This window comes from Nomascus leucogenys, chromosome X, assembly GCF_006542625.1.
Source record: "Nomascus leucogenys isolate Asia chromosome X, Asia_NLE_v1, whole genome shotgun sequence".
NCBI lineage: Eukaryota > Metazoa > Chordata > Mammalia > Primates > Hylobatidae > Nomascus > Nomascus leucogenys.
In genome coordinates, this window is record NC_044406.1 from 13,318,203 (window position 1) to 13,330,373 (window position 12,171).

General features: G+C 38.3%; 1 pseudogene; it reads right to left on the bottom strand.

The window, feature by feature from the left end:
- Positions 1-7,317: 7,317 nt before the first annotated feature.
- Positions 7,318-8,173, bottom strand: LOC100596829 (annotated as a pseudogene).
- Between the last annotated feature and the right edge of the window lie 3,998 nt (positions 8,174-12,171).

Genomic DNA, 12,171 nt, shown 5'->3' on the forward strand with positions numbered 1-12,171 from the left:
ACAGTGGATCTCTATTCCCCACATGCCTTTCTTTTTCAGAGTTTTCATAGCTTTTCTGGCTTGCAAATTTTTCCCCAGAATTTTAGAATCAGCTTGATTTGTGCCTTAGACAGCTTATTGGTATTTTTATCAGGAGTGGGTTAAATCTATAAACTAACATAAAGAGAACTGACAGTGACGTTTAGTTTTCCTATCCAAGAATATGATATATATTACTACTTTAAAGCCATTTTTTGAAATCTTTTAGTATTATTTAAATGGTTTTTTCATTCAGATCTTGCACATTTCTTGTGATTAGTACATTTTAGTTGTTAATGTAATTATATTTGCTTTCTTATATAGTCTCATTTTGAAGACAATAGACTGGAATGAACTTTTCAATACCTGAAAATGAGATTGCTCTTCAGTACCTAAAAGTACCAAAGAAGCCATAGTGATGAACCAGAATTACTATCTGAGGGTAAAGAACGAAGGCTGCTCTCATTGAGTTCAGCCCGTTTAATACAAATTGTTTTCACAAAGTGGGATAGATTTATTGAAGGAATTCAAACTATTCTTCCAAAATCCTCTATATAATTAATCCAAAATAAAAACCTGTGAGTACTCCTTGACTACTCCTGCTCCTTCCACTGACCATCTCATGGTTTTTAACTAATGATGAGCACCAAAATCACACTTGTAGCTTTAAAAAATACATATAGCTAGGCCTTACTCTTGATGATTCTAGTTCAGATATAAAGCAAGTCTACGCATATATAGGAATACCTCCAAGACATTTTGGGTTCAGTTCCAAACCACCATAACAAAAAAAAATTCAATAAAGTAAGCCACATATTTTTTTGGTTTCCCAGTACATATGAAAGTTATGTTTAAATGTTTAAATTATACTTTAGTCTACTAAGTGTGTAACAGCATTATGTCTAAAAACCGTAATATATATATACATTAATTTAAAAATACTTTATTCCTAAAAAAGGCTAGCCATCACCTGGGCCTTCAGCGAGTTGTAATTTTTTTTGCTAGTCGAGGATCTTACCGTGATGTTGATGGCTGTTGACTGATCAGGGTGGTGGTTGCTGAATGTTGAGGTGGCTGTGGCAATTTCTTAAAATAAGACAACAATGAAGTTTGCCATGTTGAATGGCTCTTCCTTTCAGGAAAGATTTCTCTGTAGCATGTAATGCCATTTCATTGCATTTTACCCACAGTAGAACTTCTTTCAAAATTGGAGTCAATCCTCTCAACCCCTGCTGCTGCTTTATCAACTAAGTTTATGTACTAAGTCCTTTGCTGTCATTTCCATAATGTTTACAGCACCTTCACCAAGAGTAGATTCCATCTCAAGAAACTACTTGCTTTGCTTATCCATAAGAAACAACCCCTCATCCATTCAAGGTTGATCATGAGATTGCAGCAATTCAGTCACATCTTCAGGCTTCACTTCTAGTGCTAGTTATTTTGCTATTTCCACCACATCTGCAGCTACTTCCTCCATCAAGTCTTCAATCCCTTAAAGTAATCCAAGAGGGCTGGAGTCAACTTTTCCCAAACTCCTGTTAAAGTTTATTTTTTTGTTGTTGTTGTTGTTGAGACAGTCTCTGTCACCCAGGCTGGAAGTGCAGTGGAGCAATCACAGCTCACTGCAGCCCTGTCCTCCCAGGCTCAAGAGATCCTCCCACCTCAGCCTCTCAAGTAGCTGGGACCACAGGTGTGCACCATCATACCTGCCTATTTTTATATTTTGTAGATACAGGGTCTCCCTATGTTGCCCAGGCTGGTCTCAAACTCCTGGACCCAAAGTATTCCTCCTGCCCTGGCCTCCCAAAGTGTTGGGATTACAGGTGTGAGCTACCATACCCAGCTGAATGTTGACATTTTGACCTCCTCCCATGAATCACAAATGTTCTTCATGGCATCTAGAATGTTGAATTCTTTCCAGATGATTTTCAATTTACTTTACCCAGATCCATCAGAGGAATCATTATCTATGGCAGCTATAGCCTTATGAGATGTATTTGGGTGTCCAGGAACATGTCAATGAACAGTAATATTTTGCCAGAAATCTTTTTGTTCTGAGCAGTAGGTCTCAACAGTGGGCTTAAAATATTCAGTAAACCATGTTGTAAGGAGATGTGCTGTCACCCAGGCTTGTGGATTCATTTATAGAGCACAGGATGAATAGATTTAGCATAATTCTTAACGGTCCTAGGATTTTCAGAATGGTAAATAAGCATTGTCTTTAAGTCATCAGCTGTATTACTCCCTACCAAGAAAGTCAGCCTGTCCTTTGAAGTTTTGAAGCCAGGCATTGACTTCTCTCTAGCTATGAAAGTCCTAGATAACATCTTCTTCCTGTAGAAGACTGTTTTGTCTACATTAAAAATCTGATGTTTAGTATAGCTACCTTTATTTGTGACCTTAGATCTTCTGGATAACTTGCTGCAGCTTCTGTATCAGTACTTGCTGCTTCACCTCACACTTTTGTGTTATGGAGACGGTTTCTTTCCTTAAACCTCATGAACCAACCTTTTCTATCTTCCAGCTTTTCTTCCAACTCCCTCACCTCTCTCAGCTCTCACAGAATTGAAGAAAGTTAGAGACTGTTCTGGATTAGGCTTTGGCTTAAGGGAATACTGTAATAGAAGAATGTTGATCTATCCAAATCACTCAAGCATTCTCCATACCAAAGATAAGGACGTCTTGCTTTCTTAGTATGTTCACTGAAGTAGCACTTTTAATTTCAAAAACGTTTCCCTTGCATTCATGGGTTGGCTAACTGTTGCAAGAAGCCTAGCTTTTAGCTTATCTTGGCTTCCAACTGCCTTCCTCACTAAGCTTAATCATTTCCAGCTTTTGATTTCAAGTGAGAGACATGCAACTGTTCCTTTCACCTGAATACTCAAGAGGCCACTGTAGGCCTCACTTCAATATTGCTGCGTTATCAGGGAATAAGAATGTCTGATGAGAGGGAGAGAAACAGGGTAACGGCCGGCAGGTAGAGTAGTCAGAACACACACGTTGATCAATTAAGTTTGCCATCTTATATGGGTGTGGTTTGTGGCACCCCAGAACAATTACAATAGTAGTGTCAAAGATCACTGATCACAGATCACCATAACAGACATACTAATAATGAACAAGTTTGAAATATTGCAGGAATTACCAAAATATGACACAGAGACACAACATGAGCACCTTATGTCAGAAAAATGGTGCTGGTAGACTTGTCTGATGCAGGGTTGTGGAGCTTTCAATTTGTAAAAAATGTAATATATGTGAAGCACAAAAAAACAAGGTATGCCGGTTATATGCATGTCTTTGTGTACATGTACATACACATATTTAGCTCCAGTGATTCTGGTTCCCCACCCTTTAAGAATCATTAATAAAAGAAAAACTAAGTCCAACTGACAATATATCCTAAATATCTCTGCAATACACTTCATCCTTACCTTCGCAAATTTAAATCAATACTTCATCACCTCACATCTAGACCACTCTAGCAATATCCTCATTCCAGAATCTACTTTGCCTCTTACGGTCCTGCCTCCAAACAGCTGACATGGTCACCTACGTAAAACAAAAAGCTGACCACGCCATGTGCCGACACAAATTCCTTCAAAATTCCCTATGTGCGCTGCCTAAATATTGATCCACTGACGGATGCCCATCCATACCTTTCCACTAGTGTGTTGCACAATGAGACTGAGAAAAATAAAGACAATGTGATTTTTCCATGAAACCAAATGTATTCACTTTAAATTATCTGTATTCTATGATTACACATTTAGTATCACTATATTCTTTGTTTTATGAAATCATGGTGGCAGGGGTAGCATTTTTTAATGTCCTGACCTGGCAAAACAAAAAGGTTGTGAACTTTATGTTAGTCTCCACAGTGTTTAAAATGACACTTGCCAATGTGGTCAAAAATTCTGGGAACCACTGACTGCAGAATGAAGTACAAGCTCCTTAATGGACCCTCATCTCTGACACAATGACTAGCCCCTTACTTTCTTAAAACCGTAATACATTTCATTCATTCATGTTTTCTTGAAAAAATTACACTAATATTCGTTTACCACCTACTATGTGCAAAGCATTATGTTAGATGGGATACAAAGATGATCAAGACAGAAAATGGGCTCTGCCTAAAAGGAAGTTAGAGTACTAGGGGTTTTACATTTTGGAGTCAACAAGCCATGATTTCAAATTGGTGTTAACTATATGACCTGTCTATAATTATTATTAGCTATTAAATTATACCTGTGAACACTGCAAAGAAATCAATCAAGAGCTGAGAGGTGAGAAATGAATGGGTATAAAACTAGGTGAATGAGAAAGTAGGATTGAAGAGAAAGCAGTATAAGCAATGGAAACTGCCTGTCCAGAGTTTGAGGTAGGAGGCAAATCACTGGTGCTTGAACTGAAAGGATGTCAGAGACTACAGCCCACAGAGATGGGGAATGGAACCTTAGCTAGACTCATGAGGTAGGCTAGATGACACCATACCTTGCTTGCCACATAGGGAATTTGATCTTCATTCTAAAAGTAATGGGAAGTCATTGATGAACACTGAAACAGTGGAAAGATGATGAATAGTTTTTCAGCAGTGGATGATCAGACTTGTGCTTTGACAAGACAACTGTGGCTGCAGTCTGTAGAACAAGACTGGAAGGAAGCAAGAGTAAAAACAAGGAGACAAGTTGGGAAGCTGCTGAAATAGTCCAGGTTAGAAATAATGGTAGCATGAAATAGGGAGTAGCAATGAAGATGAGGAAAACTCAAAAAAAATTAAAAGATATTTAGGAGAACAGACTGACCCCTAACAATCATGTTTATAGTCCCCTGGAAACATCATGGTGTTTCATTTTTTGTTGCCTTTAGAATGACCTACCCTCTGTCTTCCAACATACCCTTGATTTTGTAATTTCTAAAAGTAATGAATGTTGTACTAGTTTCCTAGGGCTACTGTAATAAAATACCAAAAACTAGGTGGCTTAAAACAACAGAAATTTATTGTTCCTCAGTTCTGGAGGCTAAAAGTCTGAAATCAGGGCCAGGCTCCCTCTGAAACCTTTCTTACCTCTTCCTACTTTCTGGTGATTTGCAGGAAATATTTGGCTTGCAGCTACATAACTCCAGTCCCTGCCTTGTCATGAGCATTTTCCCTGTGTCTCTGTATTAACGTGGCCATCTTCTCAAAAGGACACCATGAGTCACTGGAATGCAGCCCACCCTCCTCCAGTATGACCTTATCTCAACCACATCTGCAACAACCCTATTTCTAAACAAGGCCATATTCTGAAGTACCAGGAGTTAGAACCTCAGCATATCTTTTTGGGGGAACATAATTCAACCCATAAATAAATGCCTACACAAAAAACTGTAGTAGTAGTAAACAGTAAAATGTGAAGTTTCCCTATCTTCAAGCCTAAGCCAATTAATACAGGGTATTCAACTGGCCACAGATACTAGTTCAGGATTGAATGTGTGAATGAACGTGGGGCAGTAAAACATGAGGGAAGATTTTCCTTTGGGGAAGAAGGTTCTTCACTCTTCCATAAAGCTCTCTTCTAGATGGAGTGGTGTGCAGATGTGTATCCTGGAAGTGTTTCAGCCCTTCCATAACATGTGGGGGGCCAACTTTAGGAGGAAGCTGACAATCTCCTTAATATCCTGCTAAGCTGCTGAATCAAACTGACTCAAGCTTGAATGCTTTCCATTGGTTACAACAACCATTATATGTCTTTCATGTGTAAATTTGTTTTGAGTTGGGTTTTCTTTTAGTGTAAGTCTTAATGAATAAAGGATATTAGGCATTGTACAATCATCATCTTCCCACTGCTTCTGCGTTCAGAGTAATTTCTCATTTAGGAATTAAAGAAAACATATCCTTCCTTCCACAATGATTATTTACATAAGGCATGAACAATAACCTAAATGGTAAAATGTAAAAAAAGAAAAAGATTAAGTTTATGTATCTTTTCATTTTCCTTTCATCACCAAAGATGCTGGAACACAGATAATGCAGGGAAACACTTTTGTACAAAATTTCTGTCAATGAAAGCACAACACCAGCAAAGATGGATTACCTTGTATTTACCCATTGAAAGAACACATCAGATGGTGAGGACTTTTTGGAATGACAACAAAGCTCTATTTGAATACTTGAATTTTCCCCAAAACAAAAGCCCTGACTTTGATGAGAGTTACTTATTACCTTGAGTCTCAAAGTGTGGCCCATGAACCAGCAGAATCTGCATCAACTGTGAGCTTGTTAGAAATGCAGTCTCAGGCCCCACCCTAGACTTACTGAATCACAAAGTAGAGTTCAACAAGGTCTCCAGGTGATAGGATGTATGTTAAAGTTTGAGAAGCACTAGCATATTACATTGTTCAGACAATGATGCTACCAAAAATGAAAAATCTGTGAAGCCCTGTGCCCTGAAATGGTCAAGCTGATTGTACAGCAGTGGCTCTTAACCCTGGCTGTACATTAGAATCACCTGGGGAGGCTGGGCGTGGTGGTTCACACCTGTAATCTCAGCTAAACTCTCAAACTTTGGGAAGCCAAAGTGGGCACATCACTTGAGCCCAGGAGTTCCAGACCAGCCTAGGCAGCATGGTGAAACCCCATCTTTTAAAAAAAAAAGAAAAAAAAAACACTATTTGTATACGTACACACAAAAATTAGCTGGGTGTGGTGGTACACACCTGTGGTTCCAGCTACTCGGGGATGCTGAGGTAGGAGGATCACTTGTGCTGGGAGGTAGAGGCTGCAGTGAGCCGAGATTGTGCCAGTGCACTCCAGCCTGGGAAACAGAGTGAGACCCTGTCTCAAACAAAAACAAAAACAACAACAAAAAAATCACCTGGGGAGCTTTTAAACTGATGCCAAGGCTCAAGGCAAAACCCCCCTAAACCATATGGATCAAAATCTTTCTTTGAGGTGGGGCTTAAGATCAGAAAAACATTTTAAGAAGCCCTTGGGTGATTCTTTTTTTTTCTTTATTAAAATACTGAGTTTTATTTCACATGTATATTTCTGTCTCCCCACCATTTCCATGTCTGACCACCACTACTACTATGTCATATCATAACATTCCACACATACTTAAAACCAAGCAAAGGGTGGAGTTCCATCTTTAAAAACTAAACAGACATGTTGGACAACACATTCTTGGCAATGGAACCTGGACAACATTTATCAAACACGGTAGGGAAAGTTCTCACTCTGCATTATAAAAAGGACAGCCAGATATCAACTGTTATGGAAATGAAATAAGATGGAAAATTTTTAATAAATTGTTTAAACTATTTTCTTAAAGAGACTTCCTCCACTGCCAGAGATCTTGAATAGCCTCCTGGTCAGTCACCCAGAAGCAATTCTTCACGTAACTGATGAACTTGGCTTCCACTTTGGGAAGAGAACCACCTCTTTCTATGCTTGCTTGCATTTTTGCTTTAACGTCTTCTACAGAACTAGGTCCCTTTGGTGTTTTAGGAGTTTTTTCCTGTTTTTTGAAGGATTCTTGTCCTTTTGATCTTGGTGTTGATGATGGTTTTGAGTCTTTTCCGTTCTGATTTGACTTGTGTGCATTTTTGGCTGTAGTATCTTGTATAGATTTTTTCACTGGTGCTTTTTCTTCAGTTTCCTCATCATCAAAATCATCATCATCATCATCTTCAATAGCAGCAAGTTTTACTTTTTTCTGTGGAAACTTGCTATACCACTTCCAGGGACCAACTGCTTCCCAGATATACTTAAGAGTTTCACATCCTCCTCCTCTTCATCTTCTGACTCTGCATCTTCCTCCACAGCTACTAAGTGCTGTCCACTAATATGCACTGGCCCTGAACCACACTTCAACCGTAAGAGCGCTGGTGGTATTATTTCAAAGCCCCCAAGGGAAAGCTTTGGCTGTACATTTTCAAAGTTGCCAGTGTTACTTTAATTGGACTGCCTTTGTAATTCATTGCCTCTTCTTCAACAATGTGCAATTCATCCTTTGCACCAGTCCCTAAACTGACCATTCTTAAAAGATAACTGGTGCTCATTTTCATCATTATCCACCTTAAAGTGATCATCTTTATTGGCCTTTAGTTCACAACCGAAAAGATAGTTCTGGGGCCTCAGGGGGCTCATGTCCATGTCCATCGAATCTTCCATCGGGTGGCTCCATGCACTTAGGTGGGAGAGAAGGTGGACAGAGATAAACGACCCCAGCTCAAGAGAACAGCCGTGCAGGACAAAATCACACCTGGGCGGGTGATTCTTATACACAACTGTGGCTGAGAATTATTAGTGTGGAGCAGCAGTTCTCAAACTTGAGTGTGTATCAGAGTAACCTAGAAGGCTTGTTAAGATACAGATTACCATGCCCAACTCTCAATTTCTGATTTAGCAGGTTGCGGGTAGGGCCCAAGAATTAGCATTTCTAATAAATTCTCAGATGTTACTGATGCTGTTCCTCCAGGACCACACTTTGAGAACCACTGATGTAGAGAAAAAAAGGTGACTGAACTGGAAACTCAAAAGTCTGCCCAGGGCCTCTCAAAGGCAAAATAATTCATTACCTCACACCCGTTAAGATGGCCACTATCAAAAGAACAGAAAATAACAAATGTTAGGAAGGATGCAGAGAAATGGGAGTCCTTGTACACTGTTGGCGGGAATGTAAAATAGTGCAGTTATTATTAAAAATAGTACAGAGGTTTCTCAAAAAATTGAAAATAAAATTACCATATGATCTAGCAATCTCACTTCTGTGTATACATCCAAAAGAACTGAAAATAGGATCTCAAAGAATTATTTGCACACCCATGTTTATTGCAGTATTATTCACAACAGCTAAGAAGTGGAAGCAACCTAGATGTCTAACAGATGGACAGATAAACAAAATGTGATATATGTATACAACGGAATACTATGCAGCTTTAAACAGAAGGAAATAGTGTCACAAGCTATGACACGAATGAACCTCAAGGACATTATGCTAAGTAAAATAAGCCAGGTACAAAAATATAAATACTCTATGATTCCACTCACATGAAGTATCTAAAGTAGTCAAAATCATAGAAAGTAGAAAGGTGGTTGCCAAGAGCTGGTGGAAGAGAGGGAATTAATGCTCAATGGGTATAGAGTTTCAGTTTTGCAAGACAAAAAAGTTCTAGAGATCTGCTATACAACAACATGAATATATTTAACACTATTGAACTATATGCTTAAAAATTGTTAGGATGATAAATGTAATGTTTTTTCAACTACAACAAATAAATAGGGCAAAATAATTAAGGTAATCAATTTTTAAAAGTTATTTGCTTTAATGTACATGCATATGTTATTTAAATTTTTACAACAAATCTTATTTCTAAAAAGCTTTAAATATAATTATTTTATGGTTCCCCAATAAACCAATTTTTCAACCAAGAAATACTTCAAAATCATGATTTAAATATCTTAGACCCCTTTTTGCTATTCAAAGTGCTTTGGTTTGAACTTTTTTCTTTGTGTAGATATTTTTCTCTGAGATTCTCTCTGAACGATGAGGTAAAACACCATTATATTAAAATACCACTTTAATCTTACAACCGCCCCCAACATGAAATCCTTAAGCTTTTGTCAGAACCCCAAAGAGTCTTCTTATCCAAAATTAAGAACTCCTGCTCTCAGAGGGTATCCCTACCGGGTATAGTGCCCTATAAGGATGTTCCCATGGAACTTCAGTAAAACTTTGTATTAATTACCTCAATGTCACCTACAACTCTCTGCCACTGTCTCTTCCATTAAGACTGCAAGCTTTCTGAAAACCAAGAAGAGTCTTAAATTTATCTGGCACCTAGATGTGCATGAGAATGTGTTCAATGAAACCTCTATAGACACATGATTGAATAAAAGATCTCTATATTCCCTTCTACTTTGTACACTATTGATAATTTGCAAGAGGTGAAATGTTTTCTACAGGCATATTATTTGGAATGATTAGATCAGGCAAAGGGTACAAATAGAAAACAGAATTCTACCTCCTTTTCTTCTCAAGTGCTGTAGTACTCATAGAGAATAAAGATGTAAGTTGTCCTGGCTAGACACCTTGCACCTTTCCCTGGAATCCCAAGCCCTCAACCGCAGTGATCACCAGCCACTGACAAACACTTCAGAGATTCTCAGGGCCTAGACATGCCTCAAAGAGAAACTACAGAAAGGGCTATTTAGAGAACTGACACTTTCATTTTAAAAGTCCCCAAAACATGAACCAGCAATGGTAATACAATAATTCTGGAGACTGGTGGTTCTAACAAAGACAACTGGGAGGAAATAGGGAACAGACACACAGGTATTTGGACATAATTGGAGGGAAGTAGTCAAGAGATAAAACTCAGCTAGGGCCATCAACCAACTCTAATAACTTGCTCATTACAGGATTTAGGATGATGTGGCCCACATTCTCCCTGACAATTCAATTACATTAACAGATTTATACTTTTATAGAATTGTGTATTACGTGCAACTTTCCCTCTTCAACAATAAATGCATTTTGGTAATATAAAACTATCAAGACATTATAGTGTTTTATTACAAACTGACTTTATACACAGAATAGCATAGTGGTGAAAGAGCAAAGGTTCTGTAGCTGGACTGGATGATTAGAATCCTGGCTCTGTTCCTTACCAGCTATGTGACTTTGGATATATTATTTAACCTGTCTCAGTCTCGGTTTCTTTATTGATAAATAGAGTTAGTTAATAGTATACATCTTATAACATCATTGCCTAATATAACTTTCTGTGATTTTGGAAATGTTCTCTGCAGTGATCAAATGGTAGCCACTAGCCTTATGTACTACTGAACAGCTTAAATGTGACTAGGATCAACTAAGGAACTAAATGTATAACCTTATTCTATTTTAAGTGATTTAAACATAAATAGTCCTATATGACTCATAGCTACTATCCTGGGAAGCACAGTTTTATAGCGTTGTAAGGATCACATGGGCTACACATTCAGATCAGTGTCTGGCACACAATAATCAATAAATATTCACTATTGATATTATCCACAATGCCATAGAAAATTGGTATGCAAGTGTGGGTTATAATTTTCTTTAACACTTTTCCTAAATCTTGTGGATAATTCTTTTTCCTAGTATTTATATTTACTGGCTAATTCCCCTTCCAGCTGGCACTGGCTTCAGGAAACACCTGACTAGCCTGCACACCAAGCCCTACCCACCATTCCTGGGCATAATGCATGTGCTGCATGTTGTTTTTCTTAAGATTTTGCAGACTATTAAGAACACATTTGGTCCTAGTCTCCTTCAGATTCTACCACCACCATCACGCCCCACCCCCATCACACCCCCAATGTTTTTACTACTTTTACCAGAATCTTTCAAGTATTAAAGCATATTGATTTCCTGTTGGGATAATTTGTAAGATGATTTGATTATTGTACTTGACATAACCAAATTATTCAGTCATTCTAAATCTTAAAACATCTCATCAGGCTCACAAAAAAACCTACTAAAATTATCATCACCTTGTTTTTTAATGAGGTTAGAATGAAGTTACAAAGGTTGTCTTTTGATTCCTAGTATATACTAAAAGGCAACCACTCATTTTAGTACATATGTTATCATTGACAAGGTTATAAGCTCTAATTAATAATAATGTGCATCTCTGTTTATATAGCAATACTATTGTATTTCCTAAACAGTCCCATAACATTAAATCAGTTGTTTCTAGCAGAAAGATTCCTAGAACAATACAAATTGATAAAGATTTCCTTCTCTTCCTACTAGAGAGGATGTAGCTGAGAATATGAGAATGGCTGTCAGGAGAAATGAGAACTGAGGCTGGGCACAGTGGCTCATGCCTGTAATCCCAGCACTTTGGGAGGAGGTCGAGGAGGGCAGATTACCTGAGGTCAGGAGTTCAAGATGAGCCTGGCCAACATGGTGAAACCCCATCTCTGCTAAAAATACAAAACTTAGCCAGCCATGGTGACATGCACCTGTAGTCCCAGCTACTTGGGAAGCTAAGGCAGGAGAATCACTTGAACCCAGAAGGCGGAGGCTGCAGTGAGCTGAGATCACGCCACTGCACTCTAGCCTGGGCGACAGAGTAAGACCCTGTCTCAAAAAAAATAAGCAAATAAAAAATAACAACAAA